This window comes from Schistocerca serialis, unplaced genomic scaffold (genome assembly GCF_023864345.2).
Source record: "Schistocerca serialis cubense isolate TAMUIC-IGC-003099 unplaced genomic scaffold, iqSchSeri2.2 HiC_scaffold_891, whole genome shotgun sequence".
Lineage (NCBI taxonomy): Eukaryota > Metazoa > Arthropoda > Insecta > Orthoptera > Acrididae > Schistocerca > Schistocerca serialis.
In genome coordinates, this window is record NW_026048509.1 from 1 (window position 1) to 7500 (window position 7500).

Sequence of the window (7500 nt, forward strand, 5' to 3'; positions counted from 1 at the left end):
ATCAGCGGCGCGGATGCGCCGTGAATGACAACACCAACGGTCGCGGCGAGCGAGGCAGCCTGCCTGCCACTGCCCACCCGCACCGCAGAGCCACCTGTTGGCGGCGTAGCGAATGCGGGCGGCAGTCCCAGGCCGGTACCCACGCCCCCGACAGATGGCGGGCGGGAGGCGCCTGCGGCAGCCGCACGACGTGGCCAGCGTACGCCACTGGGTGCAATGGCCGGCGCGGGCAGCGGCGAGCCGCGGCCTTTGTCGGACACTGCGCCTCTGGCCGGAGCGACGCGTTCGGCGGCAGGCGTCGGCAGCGGGCTGCCTTCACCTCCCGAACTTGCGCTCGGCACTCGTGGCGACGCGGTTGACGTCGCGGAGCGTGTCGGCAGGGGGATGCCAGACCTCCTCGGCGTGCGCACACAAAGTACACACGACGCGGGGGTGGCAACCACCGCCGTCCTGGGCGTCGCAGACGCCTGCACACTCACACAGGGTGAGGGCAAGGCAGCCTGTGAGCCCACCACGCTGCTGCGGGTCAGGACCGCCGAGTAAGTTAAACCTAAGTCCAGCCGGTCTGTCCTACTAGCTTCGGGGACCGGACTGGGCTGTGGCCATAGCCCCTCTCTATTATCTAAGGCTAGGCGGCCTATGGTACTAGCTTCCCGAGCCGCTTTCGCCTGTGGCTTGCGCCCAGCACTAACTAAGGACGAAGGGCCTGTCCTACTAGCTTCGGGGGCCCTCGCCTGTGACCTCCCGCCGGCCGACCACTCTGGGTGCCCCAGAGAGCCAGACACGGCATCGTGTCCCATACCCACTCTCCCCCGACTGGCAGCGCCGGGGGTTGCGGAATCTGCATTGCAGAGCCGCTGGTGTAGCCGCAGCGTCTTCAGCCGCGGGTCGCGTCGGCCGCAAAACTGGCACTCGAAAACGGGGACCGTTTCCGGGTCGTGCAGCCTCCTGTAGTGGCGGAGGAGGGCCGAGTGGTCCTTGTACTCGCCAAAGGTTGGTCTCCCGGCAGCCTTGGTGACGAAGCAGATCCGGCAGCGGAAGACCTCCGCCGGCAGCGTCACCACAAGCTCCATCGTTCAGGTCGCGGACCTGAAACAGGAGAATAAGCGCGACCGCTTCCCGGTGCAGAAATCAGTCCATATGAGCTCACATTAAGCTGATAAGAACAGATACTACACTTTGATCTTAGCCAAAAGGCCGAGAAGCGATAAAGGAAAATCCGCATTCGAAGGGCCTAAATGCTTGCAGCGTGTGCGCTCCACATGTGGGAGTGACACACGGTGGTACGGGCCGATATGGCAACAGGCGACCGTCGAAAACATCGCAAAAGCAAGTGCGGGAAAGAAGGACAATTCGCGAGAGCACTCGTCAACAGCCCAGTACTACCCTCCATGGCGAACAGTAAACTGCGACTCCCATTTGAACGCCGCAAGCTGCCAGGGCAGTGGAGAAGCCGTGAGGCCGCCCCACAGCAGCGCCAGGCCGGCGCGAGCTACACCGGCGCGAGGCCGGCGCGAGCTACACCTAGCCTAGTGCTTACATCGTCCACCGCCAACTGCATACGTGTGTACACACGTATTCTGCGTGCGTGCGGCGGCGACGACGACGTTCGCGAGGAGCTAAGGATATAACTCCAAAAAATGAAATTAAAATTATCTGTGGCCGGACCATATGTGACGCCAACGAGGCATCCGAAGGCACCCTTCTGTGCCCATATAAATTACCAGCCTAGTGTAATGCGGCTGCAAGAGCGGTCCGGCTAACCGCAAAAAAAAAAAAAAAAAAAATAAAAAAATAAAAAAATTCATAAGATAATGCTAAATTAATTACAAGAAATCGTGGAAACCGTGGAAATCGTGGTGTGTATGCAGCTAACTACTGGGCACATCGACAACTGCAACAAGTTTTGCTACCAGCGGAATATCTGATAACTGCAGAATATTTACCCATTTCAGGCTGTGTTTTAATTATTTTTAGGTGGGCCGATCCCGGCGGTACTGCAATGCCGGGCCAACCCGCGACAGAGGTGGAGCAAGCCCCTAGCACTCCGTCATGAGCCAAAAATGAGTTTAATATTCTGGTCCTGCGATGCAGGACGTATCAGATATTAAGCTGATAAGAACAGATACTACACTTTGATCTTAGCCAAAAGGCCGAGAAGCGATAAAGGAAAATCCGCATTCGAAGGGCCTAAATGCTTGCAGCGTGTGCGCTCCACATGTGGGAGTGACACACGGTGGTACGGGCCGATATGGCAACAGGCGACCGTCGAAAACATCGCAAAAGCAAGTGCGGGAAAGAAGGACAATTCGCGAGAGCACTCGTCAACAGCCCAGTACTACCCTCCATGGCGAACAGTAAACTGCGACTCCCATTTGAACGCCGCAAGCTGCCAGGGCAGTGGAGAAGCCGTGAGGCCGCCCCACAGCAGCGCCAGGCCGGCGCGAGCTACACCGGCGCGAGGCCGGCGCGAGCTACACCTAGCCTAGTGCTTACATCGTCCACCGCCAACTGCATACGTGTGTACACACGTATTCTGCGTGCGTGCGGCGGCGACGACGACGTTCGCGAGGAGCTAAGGATATAACTCCAAAAAATGAAATTAAAATTATCTGTGGCCGGACCATATGTGACGCCAACGAGGCATCCGAAGGCACCCTTCTGTGCCCATATAAATTACCAGCCTAGTGTAATGCGGCTGCAAGAGCGGTCCGGCTAACCGCAAAAAAAAAAAAAAAAAAAATAAAAAAATAAAAAAATTCATAAGATAATGCTAAATTAATTACAAGAAATCGTGGAAACCGTGGAAATCGTGGTGTGTATGCAGCTAACTACTGGGCACATCGACAACTGCAACAAGTTTTGCTACCAGCGGAATATCTGATAACTGCAGAATATTTACCCATTTCAGGCTGTGTTTTAATTATTTTTAGGTGGGCCGATCCCGGCGGTACTGCAATGCCGGGCCAACCCGCGACAGAGGTGGAGCAAGCCCCTAGCACTCCGTCATGAGCCAAAAATGAGTTTAATATTCTGGTCCTGCGATGCAGGACGTATCAGATATTAAGCTGATAAGAACAGATACTACACTTTGATCTTAGCCAAAAGGCCGAGAAGCGATAAAGGAAAATCCGCATTCGAAGGGCCTAAATGCTTGCAGCGTGTGCGCTCCACATGTGGGAGTGACACACGGTGGTACGGGCCGATATGGCAACAGGCGACCGTCGAAAACATCGCAAAAGCAAGTGCGGGAAAGAAGGACAATTCGCGAGAGCACTCGTCAACAGCCCAGTACTACCCTCCATGGCGAACAGTAAACTGCGACTCCCATTTGAACGCCGCAAGCTGCCAGGGCAGTGGAGAAGCCGTGAGGCCGCCCCACAGCAGCGCCAGGCCGGCGCGAGCTACACCGGCGCGAGGCCGGCGCGAGCTACACCTAGCCTAGTGCTTACATCGTCCACCGCCAACTGCATACGTGTGTACACACGTATTCTGCGTGCGTGCGGCGGCGACGACGACGTTCGCGAGGAGCTAAGGATATAACTCCAAAAAATGAAATTAAAATTATCTGTGGCCGGACCATATGTGACGCCAACGAGGCATCCGAAGGCACCCTTCTGTGCCCATATAAATTACCAGCCTAGTGTAATGCGGCTGCAAGAGCGGTCCGGCTAACCGCAAAAAAAAAAAAAAAAAAAATAAAAAAATAAAAAAATTCATAAGATAATGCTAAATTAATTACAAGAAATCGTGGAAACCGTGGAAATCGTGGTGTGTATGCAGCTAACTACTGGGCACATCGACAACTGCAACAAGTTTTGCTACCAGCGGAATATCTGATAACTGCAGAATATTTACCCATTTCAGGCTGTGTTTTAATTATTTTTAGGTGGGCCGATCCCGGCGGTACTGCAATGCCGGGCCAACCCGCGACAGAGGTGGAGCAAGCCCCTAGCACTCCGTCATGAGCCAAAAATGAGTTTAATATTCTGGTCCTGCGATGCAGGACGTATCAGATATTAAGCTGATAAGAACAGATTTTTATTTTCCAGAGATAATTCTTAGTTACAGTTTTAAGAAGTATAAATTTAAAAAAAGAATATTCATGACTCTATACAATGCGAGTTTTACAAATTTAATGAAAATTTAAGTCAAAATATATAGTAGACGGTTCTAACCGTACTTAAGTAATTGAATATTATTCTAATTCGTGGGTTAAGCCCACTACTTAAATATTGGAAGACCGCGTTAGGCGCGGATGCTTAAGTATATTACCTTAAGATTAATCCCGCGATAGGCGCGGCCTTAGATATTTCAGACCGGGAATGGTTTGGTGCTAGTTTTAGGATCTATTTTATTTATTGCATTCTTCTCCATGCCCTGACAGCACACTGCACATGCACGGCTGCCAGCGGCTGGTGTGCCACGCACGCAGGCGGGTCACACACAGCCGGACTTCTCCCCTCTGTCCGCCTTGCGGCAGACGTCACCGGGGTGTCGTGGCAGGAGGGCGTTGCTTCCCACGCTGGCTGGAGACTGCCGGGCAGTAGGCACACGTTTGGCGCCGCCTAGCACCGCGCCAACCGAGGTGGGGGCCATATTCGGCGGACACCACGGAGGGAGGGGCACCAGGCAGCACCGCACGCACCGCTACTGACTCGGCACTGCTGCAGTGCGGCGCGAAGGTGGTGTAGCGCCGCTGGTCCCGCGTCGTGGAGGAGAATCTCGACACCGACGTCACGAAGGCACCGACCTCGAAGTTCTCCGACGACTGCAGTCTCGAGGGTCTCGCAGCCTGACGTCAGAGCATGCCACAGTCTAGGGGGACACATACTGGCGGTGGCCAGTAATGTGTTCCACGTAAATGTCGCGGGACCACTTGATGGTGTCAGACACCATCAGCCGCCGCATCAGTTGGCAGTAGCGGCTAGCGATGCCTAGGTGCCGAAGCACTGCATCGTTCTGGCGGTCCCACGCCCCCAGACTGCCAACAACCAGGGCGTCGACAGTGACGGAGTAGCCGCGAGCGGCTAATCCGCGCGCAACGTCGGCGTACTTTATCCTCTTCAGTTGCCGAGCGTTGTCGAGCGCAATCCGCCTATTCTCGAAGGGGATTGTCACATCGACGATGGTCACAGTCTTCGCGGCCTCGTCAGTTATTACGAGGTCCGGACGCAGCCCACTGCTGTCCCCTATGACGGCTTGGTTAATCCTGATGTCAGGAACAGCAGCGTTTCCTCTCCTTGGCCGCCCAGCGACTGCTGTCGCGAGGCGGTTGAGGACCGCGTTGTGGCGATACTGCAGGGCTGCTGAGTGCACCATGCACGCGTTAATCACGTGCGGGAGCGTCTCGTTGTTGTGGCCACAGCGTCGGCAGGCTTTGTTGTTGTTTGCCCGCCCATCAAAGCGGCGACAACCGTTCAGAGGCACGACTCCGAGCCTGGCGCGATGGATAAAGCGCCAGTCTGCGAAGCGGGTGTATTTGCCTCCCGCTATGAAGTGGTTGGACGCTGTGGACTCCCTGGTACACTCAAACACCTTCCCCTGGTCAGGTTTCCTGAGTAGGAGGTTGCGCAGGCGCTGCCTCAGACACTCGCGGAGCGTCCGCGAGAGGAGCCGTTTGGCGCCCCCTCCCACCCGGACATGCTCGACGCCAGTGTTGACGATGCGTCCCACGCTGTCATCATCGTGTTGTGGTCCATCGCCGCCATCATCGAGGTGTCGTGTAGTCACAGGCGCCGTCCCCTCCGTGGCCGGCTGCGTCACCCCTCCGATGCCGCCGTGTTCCGCGTCGTCAGCGATGGCGGGTCGGCCGTTGACCTCCACCTGCAACTCAGAAAGCAGCTCACTCCAGCGCCAGGTGACGCCACGCGGCGCTAGGCGCCTTGTGGCGTTCCTGACGCGCGTCCACAGTGACTGGATGTCACCTCCGTCGCGTGCGAGGTCACCCTCAGTGCTGCCGCTAAGGTAGGTGGCCAAGTCGGAACGACTCGGCTCCCTCCCCAGTCGGCGGCGCGCGGCCGTAGTTAGTGTGGCCCAGGCGATGTCGCGGACGGTGGCGTCGTCGCAGTGCAGCATGCGGAAGCCGTGGACGATCGTCGAGATGTCCGCAGCGTCCGCGAGCGGCGTCAGGCCGCATCCTCCCTCTCCCAGCGCGAGGTACAGCTGTTCGGTGGACGCACGCTGCGGGAGGAACAGCCAAGATTTGACAGCCGCTTTCACTGCCTTGTCGAGTGCAGATAGCGGCCCCTTGCGTACCGCTCCGCCCCGCATGACAAAGTCAAGCCTAGGGAGGAGGAAGACACGCACAGCGTCAATCTTCTGCCAGGGAGCCAGCAGGGAAGCGTCCAGGTGCTGCAAGTCGCGTCGAATTGCCGCGATCGCATCCGTTGGCGTCTGCGTGACTTTGTACCCGGTGGGAACGCCAAGATGGAGGTAGGCGTCACCCGCACCGAGCACGGCTGGTTCTCCCCCTTGTAGGGCGAATACCGAGCCTAGTGTCTGCCGACGGCGGATGTGAAGCGTGGCACACTTCGACGGCTTGAAGGTAAGCCCGGCCCACGTCGCCGCCTCACCCACAACATTGAGGAGCGTCTGCATCGCCTCTGAATCCCGCGCCAGAAGCACGATATCGTCCGCATACGCCAGTGCACTCACACTGACGCCGCTAAGCGGAATACCACACTCATTTCTGAGCGAGGTTGCGGCGCGAAGTACCGGCTCGAGCGCGAGATTAAAGACGATGGGCGACAGTGGACAGCCCTGCTTGACCCCCGCCTGGATCTCTATCTCCTCCGTTAGTCCGTCAGATGTACGGACGCGGGTGGAGCAACCATCGTACATGTCGGCAATTAGATGGTGCAATTGCTCTGGTAGTCCCATCCTGCTCAGTACTCCAAGGAGGTGAGCGTGAGGCACTGAACCAAAAGCATTCGCCAGATCAAGCCAAGCAAAGCATGCTTGGCCTCCCCTGCGCCTTGCATCGTCAATCGCCGTCTGCACAATGAAATTGTGCTCATAGCAGCCTTCAAACGTGCGGAAGCCCTTCTGCTCTGGGGAGAGCAGGTTCAACCGCTCCGCCCAGAGGGAAGTGCGGTCCGCAACGATTGCAGCAAAGAGCTTAGAGATGGTAGAGCTCAATGCTAAAGGCCGCCAGTTTGTCACATCCGAGACGTCCCCTTTCTTGTGGATGAGGACGGTAGCGGATATTTTCCACTGCACCGGAGTCTTCCGCTCATTCCAGCAGCGCGAGAAGATCCTAGCTAGCACATGGCAGCCAGGATCCTCACGTCGCAAGTCCGAGTAGGTGACTCCGTCTGCCCCAGGAGCAGTATTGCTCGCCTTCTGGAGCCGCTGTTGCACCACTGAAGGGGTGATCGGCAGCAGGACCTCCTCGCTGACATCAGGAGGCGTGGTGGCGGCAAAGTCCGGGACAGCAGCTGGTGCATCTGAAACAGAGAAGTCAGATTTCGCATAGATCTTTTTAAAGTGCTCCGTGAG

General features: G+C 56.8%; 2 non-coding genes and 2 pseudogenes across 2 annotated transcripts; all 4 read right to left on the reverse strand.

The window, feature by feature from the left end:
• Positions 1–1075: 1075 nt before the first annotated feature.
• Positions 1076–1209, reverse strand: LOC126452523 (U2 spliceosomal RNA; annotated as a pseudogene).
• Positions 1210–1972: 763 nt separating this feature from the next.
• On the reverse strand, positions 1973–2165 carry LOC126452507 (U2 spliceosomal RNA). Its single transcript, XR_007584652.1, has one exon. It is a non-coding gene; the product is annotated as a U2 spliceosomal RNA (small nuclear RNA).
• Positions 2166–2928: 763 nt separating this feature from the next.
• On the reverse strand, positions 2929–3121 carry LOC126452519 (U2 spliceosomal RNA). Its single transcript, XR_007584663.1, has one exon. It is a non-coding gene; the product is annotated as a U2 spliceosomal RNA (small nuclear RNA).
• Positions 3122–3884: 763 nt separating this feature from the next.
• Positions 3885–4056, reverse strand: LOC126452522 (U2 spliceosomal RNA; annotated as a pseudogene).
• Positions 4057–7500: the final 3444 nt, after the last annotated feature.